Raw genomic sequence first — 12,462 nt, forward strand, 5'->3', positions numbered from 1 at the left:
TGAAGCAATTAATGGAATTAATTGCCGACATCTTTGATTTTCCTAAACATTATATGTAGCTAGTTGTATATTTTACACAAATATATAAATATATATAAAAATATATAAAAATATATAAAAGCCTAACTCCATTACAGTCAATTATGTATGTACGTATAACTAGCGGAATAGCGATACTAAATGCAGAAACTGGCGTCTTTCGCAAATTATGTATATTAACCGAGACGTCGAATTAAGCGTCTAATGTGAATTATATACATGTATATGAATATGTGTGCACTTATAATTTTTAGATAACCATGTATACATAATTGTATTATTTATTTATCCATATGGATATACATATATATATATATTCAGAGTTTATCTACATATATATATATATATGTTACTTTTTTAGACATATTATATTCATAACGGTACCTTAAATTACTCTGGCTTTTAGACTTATTTGGGAAATATATATATCTTTTAGTTTTAATTAACCCTGGACGTATAATCATATTTCTACTAATGTTAAGAATAATCATACGTAAAAATGACGTGCAATTTTCAGAGTTTATATTTTGCCGTTATATTAATTTAAATGTGTGCAAGTTTTTTACAAGTTTTTAAAGAAGTATTTATTTATTCAAATTAAAACAAAACAGTAATACTTTCAAACACATTTTTTAAATAAACATAATAAATATAATATGCCAATGATTTTCACTTAAAAAGGAATTGCATTTTTCAAAATTATGTATTAAGGGTAAATTTTCAATATTTCTTAATATTTTTTTTTTATTTTTATTTAGAATAAATCAAAAAATAATAATAGAAACAAAAAAGTAAATGAAATTTATATATACTTATAAAATGAACAACTTAAAGTTAGCTTATACAAATAGCAAGTCATATTGAGATCGTCATAAATGTTACGAAAATAATTAAAATTATTATAGGAACTTTGGTTCAAATTAGCTAATTTTAGTTATATAATAATAATTAATCCTATGCAGAAATACCCTTAAAGCATGTATCACGATTGTGCTCTCTACAAATCGGCTTTTTACAAGAACTACATCTAATGTTTGTCATTCTTTTTTTCTTATATGAACAGAATGCACAATATGTTCAACTAGAACTAGATTTTCCACCTTTCTGATCATTTTCTTCATCTTTTTGTAATATTTCAACAATATTAAATCTCTTTGATTCCATTTCTATTAAAACTTTACTGAAATTTGAAAGAAATAAAAGTTTTTCAAAATACTTTATTAGCCATAAAAGTTACACAAAGTATAATCATACGTAAAAATGACGTACAACGACTCAATATCTAACTTATGTCATGACTTACCGACACTTATCATATACCTTACGCAAGAGTTAGATCCCGACTGAACATATCAAGAGCGCGAGACCAATATATGAACACAAAAATGAAATAACTGTAAAAAACGAAAACGTGTACGTCAAATTTACGTACATTATGCGTCCAGGGTTAATTACGATAATGCAATATATGATTTCTAATAAATTAATAAGAAAAAACAAATACTGGGACCTCTTCAATAATACATATAATGTACATACACACATATATGGTATATATTTTTAGCTTACCTTATATATTATAAGGAATATGTAGATCACACAATTTAACGTAACATTTTTAAGGAGAAATCAGTGTTTAATTTTTTTAGTTAATTTAACTAAATTAACAATAAAAAATGTGATTTATAACACAAAAAAGTTTTCAAAATTTTTAATGGCGGCCGAGACGCCCAGCACTTGAATGACCCCCGAACACGACCAACTCAACCGACCACTTCCACTAAGAAAACCAAACTGAAGTTTGTAGTTTGTGGTGACATGCAAATAAGAAACTATTCTGTTTTTCCCTCTTCTATCAAGAGGTTGGCATTGCCAGCAATAAAAATTGCATTCGGATTCTTTAAACTAAAACTAAAAAGAGAAATTCCAGTTTAACTATAATTTTATGAGTTCGAACATACACTAGACATATACTTATATGCAATATTTTAATATGATAATTTTATTAGAAAAATATTTTTTTTTGGGAAAAACTGCATCATTTCGCTCCAACTAAAATATTTTGAAATCGACAAAAATACATTAAAGTCAAATTATAGTAAAGTGAGATTATAGTAATTACTATAACAGATACTCTACTCCATGAATATTTAAAGCCGTTTTGCAGCTCTTAAAATTTATTAAAGACTTCTATTAGAGAATTCTAATTAATAGCACTTTTAGCTGACAATTTTACTAGAAAACTTGCATTTCAGCTTTGTCAGCTGATATATTCTTAAATGACTTGGAATTTTCGTTCGTAAAATCTCTTGAAAGCATTTATTAAATCTGTCTTAAAATATATATTAAGACACGTAAATTACTGAATAAGTTTAGTAAATTAAATCCATTTTTGATTTATGAGTGGGATTTTTTGTAGAAAACCGCTTAATAGTTTTTGATTTTACTCATTCCGTGTTTTTATAAATAAATTTTCTAAATGAGAAAATATGATAATGACGAGACCCTGACTCTTTATGCTAACAGAATTATATAGAGATTAATTTAATATAAAGTTTATTTTGGCAATTAATGTTAGTTATCCCTGAAAATTTAATAAATATTGCTAATTTTTTTTTTTAATGCATCAGTTTTTTTAATTAATTGTATTTCACAATTATTTCTGATAATATTAAAATGCGGTTCAGTTGACAGAACAGCTGATAAATACTATGAACATTCAACCAAGTCACTTACCTATTATTAAATAAAACAAATCACCATCACATCAATAACAGATAACATATAACTCAAACCACAAATTTATATTTTATCTTCTATTGTACATAAACTCATATGTAAATAAACAATTTTATCCACAAAATGGAGGATATTTGTGTATATGTATATTGGGTTTTATAACTGAAATATATCTCATATAACATCTATTTTCTATATCACAAAAATTAATTGCTCATTATTCCATTTATCAATGTTTTCCATAGGGGTATTCATTTTGTTCTGCAAATTCATTGCATATCGCCCACAGATTGTACGAGATTGCAATGGACAAAAACAAAACACACACACATTTCTTGCAATTGCTTGCAATCTTGCTATACAGATTCTAATCCCATGGATATATCCTTGCAATGAAACAAAATAGAAAAAAGACAAAGGTTTTGACATATTTTGCTTCTCATGTAGATGTGGTACGCCGCAGAAACAGCTGTTCCGTTTTGATGTCGCAATTCTGCAACATAGATATTCTTACACTTTTGCAATTTTAGCATAATCTTCTTGCATTTCGTGCACCTTGCAATAACTTTGCAAGACAGAGTGAACACCCCTTGTGTTATTAGATACTCCGGTCGAATGTTTTCTGTTATTATGGCGTTCTTATTAGGTTAAATTTTTTCTGAATAATTTTTTGCTATGGGAATATATTCATATTCAAAGCATTACGATAGCTAACATAATACTTCATTAATAATACTACATTAATACTTCATTAATGTTTTTTTTAAATATATTCGTTCACTGTGTATCCTTGAATGGATATCATTGAATAGAAGGAAAGTTTATACACAATATTTTTATAGTATAAGTATTGTAAAAAAGAATGTGTTGTAGCGTGCATAAGCATATACCTACTATATGCGTAAATAAACATGCTGATAAGTATTATAACTTTATTGGACTTTATGCAACCTGAGACTTACCGTCCGTTTGACGGTAGTATTTAGGCTGGCGCGTGAAGACGCTAATATAGCAAATTCTCACGAAATGCCAATGTACGCTGTATCCTTCATAAGTATATATGTATATATGTTTAATTACTTAAACTAAATAAACAGTATTAAAACTAAATTAAGTGTTAACATTTAATTCTAATAATAAATAACAGACTCAGTACATGGTGACCGTGACAGGACTACGGGATTTTTTTACCGCCGTTGAAAAGTGCTGCAATATTTTATGTACATACATATATATATCAATTCTGTGTTATTGAAGATGAAAAAAGAAAAGTTTTTACATAAAAATTTGTGACTGAAAAACAGATAAAATAGAAAAATTTCGATGAAAAGCTTAAATATTAAAATATTTAATAATTAAAATTAAATATTTAAAAAAAATAAAGTTTTTTTAATTTTTTCTAAACTGTTTTGAGTTATTCCATGGAAAAGAATTCCATTATTTTATGTGTATATTTTTAATTTTTTAAGGAACGAAAACAAAACATATGAAATATAATCAGAAAAATATTACTGATAAGTAATGCACAATCAACTCAAGCCCATAACTAACCGCATTATCGTTTTTTTTGTACGTAGGCTTTGCTGCACATTCGAACTATGGAACCAAAGAAGACTTTATGTAGAACGGCCACTTGAATGAGCACGACGCAAAATACAAATACACTCTCTTTATCTTTAGGGGCGTCAAGTTTGTGGCATTACAATCTACAATTGTATAATAAAATTATATAGCTGCGGTTTAGGGTACACTTATTCCGTAGGGTACACTTTAGAATTCTAATCTTGCAAGTTATTGTATATTCCAATCGATTGCCCTTGATTTACCCTAGCAAGATTATTTTCTTTTCTTGTAATTCAGCGACTTCAGCTATGTTAAGAAAACATTGTGACAATATTTAATTTTCTCAAATCTGCTTATGTTTACGAGTTTATATAATTTCACTAAACATTAGGAAATCCCAATGTGCAAATAATACGCTTAAACGATTTTGACATACTTCTCAATTAACAACCAGCAGAAAGCCCCTAAGTCTAACCTAAATTTAATAAATAAAAATATTTAATAAAGCTGGAGCTTGCATATGATTTGCATAAGAGCATAGTTTAAATAGACTCAACTCCTGTCATATATAGTCCAAAAGTTAAAGACCACAGGTGATAAACCACAGACCACATGAGCATAGCTTAAATAGATTCAACTCCTGTCATATATAGTCCAAAAGTTAAAGACCACAGGTGATAAACCACAGACCACAGGAGCATAGTTTAAATAGATTCAATTTCTGTCATATATAGTCCAAAGTTATAGTCCACAGGTGATAAATATTTGGCAATATTCGAAACTATTCGTATGGTCAGTCAAATATTTTCAGAAATAGAGTCAGAATTTTGTGATTAATTTTTTAGTTTGAAACATATCCTTTTTTTTTAAACTCAGTCAATATCAGATGCAATGAAACATTTATTAAAGTCGTTTAATTAATGTCCAGAAAGTTCAGAAAAAATATATGCAAAATCATAAAATTCAATCGTCATTAATAGTTTTTAATTTTTCGAACAATTTTTGGAAATAATATTGAATATTTAAAATAAAATTTAAAATAAAAAAGTATTTAAAAATTAATAAAAAATAATTATGTTAGTTATTTAATTTTTAAAGACGCATGAAATAAAAAACTGTTTCTGTCTTTTAATTTTGATTTATTGACATTGGCGAAATTTATATTATATTTATGTAAAAAGAACTATATAATATAAAATACAAATAAAAAAATCAAAAAACGTAAAATAACAAACATATCAAATACATATATAAATAATAATTTTGTAGAATAATTTAATTCCCTTCTATAAGCAGTGAGTTCTGAAAGACGTCACAGGTCGTGCTACGCGTAAGGCGTAATCTCAACACTTTACGTTGCTCTCTCACTAAGGTGATTTTAGCTAAACCTGCCATTCAATCCGTAAAATCGAAAGTTGAATGGTCTATCTACAATATAATATTATTAATAACAATAAGTCGAACATTCACAAGTATTTTACTAATGCCATTAAAAACAAAGGCAGATATAAACTCCCAGTTGAATGTAGTCCATCGTAATTTAACTGTAAGAATTATTGGGTAACCTTAACGCTGAAACCAAATATCCGTCATGTTCAATATTCGAACATCACTCTGAAAAAAAAATCGTCAATGAGTGACAATTCGAGTACTATAAATTAAATAATTAAGCATTGCTATATATAGACGGCTCTAAACTGGATACTATCACTAAGTTTGCGGTAGTATATTAATACAGGTCCTTATTTTGGAAGGTTGTCTAACTAATACCACATTTGTCATCTATTTTCATGACAGAAGTCTACTCTCTCAAAGAAGAATATGTGGTGTAACCCGATAGCCCATCGGCCCCGCAAATATTCTGGGCTATCAATATAATGTTATTCTAAGATCAAGAGCTCTGCAAGTCGATCCTTAACAATGGATGTTGCCCCATGCTTACTTATTTTATAAACTTTGAAATTTGGTATATACTTAAAATTAATGTAAATTAAAATATTATTTATGAATTAATATAACAGTTTTTTATTTAATTAATTATATATTTATTATATTCAATACCATTTAAATTTATAATTCCATTTTATTTTTAATAAATATATTACAATAGTTGGTTTCGGCCGCTCTGAAATAAGCCAAAAGCAGCAAATACTCTTGCTAAAGTCTTTTGTTTGTATGTGAAATAACAAATTAGTTTGAAAAAAAATAAAATACAAGGAAATCTACTAATAATAATCTATAATTACATAATGTCTTTCCGATCTGTTTTCTTGTATAATTTATTAACACAAAAAAATTGCGCGGTGTGGACAAAATTAAACGAATTTTGACAAAAGATATAGTCTTAAGATCATAAATCTCTCTATTTACTGCTTTCCATTGTTCACGTTTTTCCAGTGGTTCTTTTACAATGAATGTACGTTTATAATCTCCATCCCATATAGCAAACCTTATTGTCTTCATAAATAGCAAGTGAAATATGAACTGATTTTAACTTCTTTATATTCTTTGATGAATTGACTGTAATAAAAAGAAATATATATGGAGAAGTTACAAGTCTACTTAGTACTTCCAAAGTGACTATATGCTTACCTTTGTCATTTTATGGATCGTCTAACAGTAAACTTGTACTGAAAATGGCTTTGTAAACTGTAAGTTTGTTGTCGAACTCCATTAGCGCCATAGGAATATTGTCTAATATTTTCGGTCCTTACACATGGAACGTTTCCTGTTTTACTCTGAAATTTGAAAAATAAGTTATTATTTGATTTTAAATAAAAATAAAAGATATATCATGATTGGTTTCTTCTCTATTACAGTTAAAAAACGTTTTAGAGGTTTTATATAAAATTATAATCTAATCCATTCTAAAGTGAACAATCTTCTTAAACTGTCATGAATGTGTCTTAAAACCGAATATTTAGAATATATGTAATACATCGATTGCGTTTTATAATAAGATTTGTCTTGGAGAGTTTATTGAAAATAACAAGCCAAAGACCAATCAATACCGTATCTCTACACTACTAATAATTAGCAAAGCTAATTTCTTTAGAGCTGTCAATTAGATTGGACGCAAAAAATTGTGATGTAACTCTATTTGGTCCTTAATTCTACAGAAGGACCAACGAAATAATTGTGAAAATAAATACGAACGATTTGGTCGCAAGATTAGTTCCGGCTTTACTTAAAATAAATAATCCTTAATTTTTTTACAAGCTTTTCCAAGTTACAGAAATGGGGAAACATTAGGATTGAGACTGTGATTAAAAATATTTTTATATAAATATATATAAATTCGAATAATCAAATGGAACATCTAAAAGAAACTCAAGTAAGTTACACCACAATTATAATATTATTATGATACGGATCTAATACGGATTTAAATAGTACCCCATAATATGTTATATTAGACAATATGGGTTAATAAATATATAAATATTAGATAAACATAAATGTATCACAAGTGTATGCAATGACAATGGTGATTATTCCTCCGATTACATTATCATTACAAAAATATGTTTAATAAAGAATGTGGATACATTATTAAATTGTCCATATATATTAATGACATTTTTATTGAAACCACAAATTTATATAAACACAGAAAAACAAATGTAATTATTTAAATACGAGTATATATTTAAAAATTATTCTATTATTCTAATGCATGCGGACTTAAATCATTGTATTTCCGTATTAAAATGAAACACTCATTCATTCGAAAACAATTCTCTTCTAAATAGTGCGCCTGAAAGATTTAATTGACGTAGTGTTTTTGTTCTTAAGAGAATCAATACTAAATATTAGCATCAACATCATACTGAAAATAATATTACAACTGTGTAAGTCATATAAATTATAAAAACAGTTTAAGACCTGTAGACATTGATATATTAACTTATATTAATATACTCGTACTCGTAGGCTATGAATATTTCAAATATTCCGTGATGTATGAAATAATCATTTATAAATCAAGTACTTGCAGTTTGTAAGAATTATAATAAAATTTGAAGATATGTTTTTATTATTTTATAGAATTTTTAATGAAAAAAGAATTTAATGAATTTAAAAAATCACTCATCTATTTCTTTAACTTGATAAGACTCAATCAACTGTTCCAAAATTTTAAAACTTTCCTTTATCTTGAGAGGGACTAAATAGATTGATTTATACAAGATATATTATTATTATAATAGAAATACTCATAAACGTATTACTTTGTGAATTCGCATCTACCTCCAAAGTCATCGCTTATGGATTTAACAAATATTATTTTGTATTTCAAATTTTTGTTTATATTATTAGAGTGTAAGATTGCAACAATAGTAAGATAGTAACTGGTAACATAGTACAAAAGTATTAATCCATTATTTAAAAATTCTCGTTTAGAAAACTTGTTTGATAGATGGTTATACTATTGCTTTGCTCTTTCTGCTGTTTTTAAAATTTGCACTCAACTGATTCCATCTGACAAGAACTACTCACCATATATTGTACTTTGATGCTTTCTTCTAGGTCTTCTAGGTCTTCTTAGTCTTGATACTTGAAACATCAAATTTTTCTGAACTAAGTTTTTATGTTTATAATTGCTCGATATGCGATCTTTCACATAAATTAATGTACGATTTAGAATAATTTACTGCAATTATAAGATTTTAAATGAATACTTTCAAAAATATTTTCTCATATTGAGAAATATACTTACACTTGAACCACGTTTGCGATGTATCTGATACAATATTGCGGGCTCTGCGGGGACCAAAACTCAAGTAAGATATAGATTTTTTACTTCCAAAAGGTAAAAAAAACTGCAGATCCTTCCGTGGCACATTATGCTTAATCACTGCAGAAACACATCATGTTTAAGTTGTCTGCTTAAGTTGCTGGAGAAAACATATTCGTTGCTTCTGGAGAGATTATTTTTTACAGATGTCGTAGGCTAGGCTGATCTAATAAAGAATAATTAAAATAAACGGTTATTTAAAACTTAATGTAGATAAATAGTATTATATGTGTACATTTTTTAATATTTATATTGAATTGAGAAAAAAAGTTATTTAAAAAATTAATTTAATGGATTATCCAGACAAATGTTTATGTACATATAAATACTACGTTTTAGCGCAAAAAGTATAAGCGGCGATGTAATATGAATGAAGAGAAAGAACTGAATTAATACAATTGGATTCCAAAAGGATTTATTCATTAATTAGAATTATATTACTTTATAAAATAAACATAATTATACACCAATACTATCTTTTTAAGAATTATTGTCAAACACCAATGTTCAAATAATTATAATCCCTAAAAATGATCACCGAAGATGGTCAAAATATTGAATTTGTTAATAGATGGAAATACAATTTTTGATTACAACAACCAATGATTACTGTTTTAATAGCCAACACAAAAACATTAAAATTAAATTAAATAAATATATGTACAATATTAAAATCATTCAGCCAATAACAATTATCCGACTATTTATTTACCGTCACGAACTCATAAAACTGAGTGTATGGTAATGTTAAATTTCTGGATAAGCCATCTCTCATTTTACTTCGTACAGTTTTAGGAGAAATTAGCTAGACTATTTATTTATGTATAAATAAAGAGGGGGTGTGATGTTGCAACCATCGGGTCTATTGTGCCTATTCTTGGCTTAGAGTAAGTCTCTAAGTTCTGTTGCGTAAATAAAAAGTAGTATATAACTTACTTTACAGATATTTATTGCATCTTCCATAAGGATATACATTCCTAGGAGTTTATTCCGTTAGTGCATTAGCGCTTGGCATTCTAACAGCATATGTGTAATTGATCATTAATCTCATCACCGCAGAATCTACAGTATGACTCCATATATTTGTAACGACCAAAATTTTATTAATTAAAAATTTGATCGTTACAACGCCGTGGGTATAGCTGCCTACAAAACACAACACGACCACCTAACACACAACAAGTAACACTCACTTGAATTTATTAAATCGAAGGTTCCTGTAATAAAAATTGTTGATTAATATCAAAACATTAACTTAACCAACTCACCGCAGCCCAACAACAAAGCTCCAGTATCCAGAATACCTTGAGCTGATATAGCACCATATTTTGCCAGTACATCTTCATGTTTGTTGCTTATAACTTCTGCTTATAATTGCATAAAGTATGTTACTTTTGGACAAGTTTGATCGGTATGCTGTATTACTATCATTGCCGATGCAATGGATGCACCTTGACGAACAAAATTTACAGGATCGAATTCAACCATTGGTTCCAACAAAGCAATAGCCTCACGCTATACAGCATCACCACACGCTATACCAAATCGCAACAGCCCACAAGTGATACTCATATTTTACTATAGTCCACACACTATTTTTTATTTAAATTAATTAATATATTTATTATAATTATAATTATTTGATTAAATCACAATTTATCTTTAAAAAAAACAATTACATTGTAAAAATAGAATAAAATCAAAACAAAACAACACGAGCTGTCAAACGAAGTAAGCTTTTGTGGAAAAGGTGTGGAACTAGGGCGAAACTTAAAGAAAGAACAACTTCCAGCTTCCACATGTGTAAGAAATAGAATTCGCCCTAAAGCTGGACTTTCGCTGGTGCATTGCAGAGGGATCAGTTAACGAGCTTCGATGAACGGTCGTTGAACTTTAAGGTAGTTACAGCTGGCACCGTTGATCGTTGACGGTATAAAAAGTGCGGGCACCAGGAAGAAGCTCTCTCTTGTTTTGTTTGGTTCGACGACTAAAGGTACGAGGAAAACTTCTGGTTCTGGATTCTGTACACGAAACTAAATAATTGTTAATATATAAATTCTAGTAATTTTCTTGTTATCTGTGAAAAACTAAAATTTTATTTTAAACAAAAGAAACTTAAGCATCGAATTGATTTTTGTTGTTTTATAAGTGGAATTCTACAATTGCTAATATATAAGATTAAATATTTTCTTGTAATTTATGAAAAGTAAAATTTTATTTATAAATAAAATAAATATATAAAAAAACTGGAGTTCGCTAACGAAAATACATAATTGACAAAATATAATCTTTATCAATTTCCTCTGAGTGGTGAAGAATTAGAAGGGTGTACCAAATAGAGATACACAGCTATCCAGCTATAAGCGAACCTATGAAAAGGTTCATAACATATTTGGTTTATAGTAGCTAAACCATTAATAAATTTAAAATATTTAAATTATTATAAAAATATTGTGACTAAAAGTTCATAAATTAATTATAATTCTATATTCATCACAATTTTTAACATTAATGACATGAGATTAGTTGCTCCAGCTTTTTTTTTTGTTGGCTCTGCCAGTTGAAATATAGAAAATTACTAGTATAAAAACTATTCCCTTCAGGATAAAAGTAAGGCAAGATAGCTTATCTCACTTTTTGAGATATCAATTGGAAATCCATTTTCCTTATTATAATTTTAATATACATACTAAGAGAACACACTTACATAGCTTTCATATTGTATTACTTTTAATTTTCTTTTTATTTCCAAACTCTTTTTGGTAGGCTCAGAACCTGGAAGTTCTTTAACCTCACAGCTATGGTAGATGCCTGGTTAGTCTTTTTACATATGCATTTCTAAGTTTACGGATTTATTATCTTACAAAAGGTATTTTCAGGTCCTGATAAATGGAGTAATTTGATACGCACCATGGAGCGTTGACAATATTTTGTTGTAATATTTCTGTATTGAAGGTACTTTCAGTGCCGCAAAGTTTTGAAGCAACTGTCTATACTGGTTTAAGTATAATTTTATACATACAGTTATTACTCGTTGTGTTTGATTGGCTTTTATATAGTTTTTTCAGGCAAGTCTACGGTCCAAATTTATCCCCAGTTACTTCACAGAATCATATTGCGGGATTGCAATATTATCAAGTCTAACTTGTGGACAGTATGTTTAGTAGATATGTGTGCTTTATCCTCTATCAATGATTTTACTTGAGTTTTAAATTTATCTACACAATCAATATCATCATCTTCACTGAGGATCTCATTATAATTTTTTGTGTTGAAGAAATCGGATCCACAGTCCATTATGGCTTTTTTACGTACAACTTCAGGTG

At 27.8% G+C, this 12,462-nt stretch overlaps 3 long non-coding RNA genes across 3 annotated transcripts; 1 reads left to right on the forward strand and 2 right to left on the reverse strand.

Moving 5' to 3' along the window:
• Window positions 1–6,608: 6,608 nt before the first annotated feature.
• On the reverse strand, window positions 6,609–8,986 carry LOC119687130. Its single transcript, XR_005253096.1, has 3 exons — window positions 8,839–8,986; window positions 6,934–7,079; window positions 6,609–6,861 (listed from the first exon to the last, which is right to left on the reverse strand). It is a non-coding gene; the product is annotated as an uncharacterized LOC119687130 (long non-coding RNA).
• Window positions 8,987–9,070: 84 nt separating this feature from the next.
• Window positions 9,071–10,709, reverse strand: LOC119687132. Its single transcript, XR_005253098.1, has 3 exons — window positions 10,405–10,709; window positions 10,073–10,353; window positions 9,071–9,302 (listed from the first exon to the last, which is right to left on the reverse strand). It is a non-coding gene; the product is annotated as an uncharacterized LOC119687132 (long non-coding RNA).
• Window positions 10,710–11,900: 1,191 nt separating this feature from the next.
• On the forward strand, window positions 11,901–12,398 carry LOC119687134. The gene is made up of 3 exons (XR_005253100.1): window positions 11,901–11,950; window positions 12,016–12,140; window positions 12,196–12,398. It is a non-coding gene; the product is annotated as an uncharacterized LOC119687134 (long non-coding RNA).
• Window positions 12,399–12,462: the final 64 nt, after the last annotated feature.

This window comes from Teleopsis dalmanni, chromosome X (genome assembly GCF_002237135.1).
Source record: "Teleopsis dalmanni isolate 2A chromosome X, ASM223713v2, whole genome shotgun sequence".
In the NCBI taxonomy this organism is placed as follows: domain Eukaryota; kingdom Metazoa; phylum Arthropoda; class Insecta; order Diptera; family Diopsidae; genus Teleopsis; species Teleopsis dalmanni.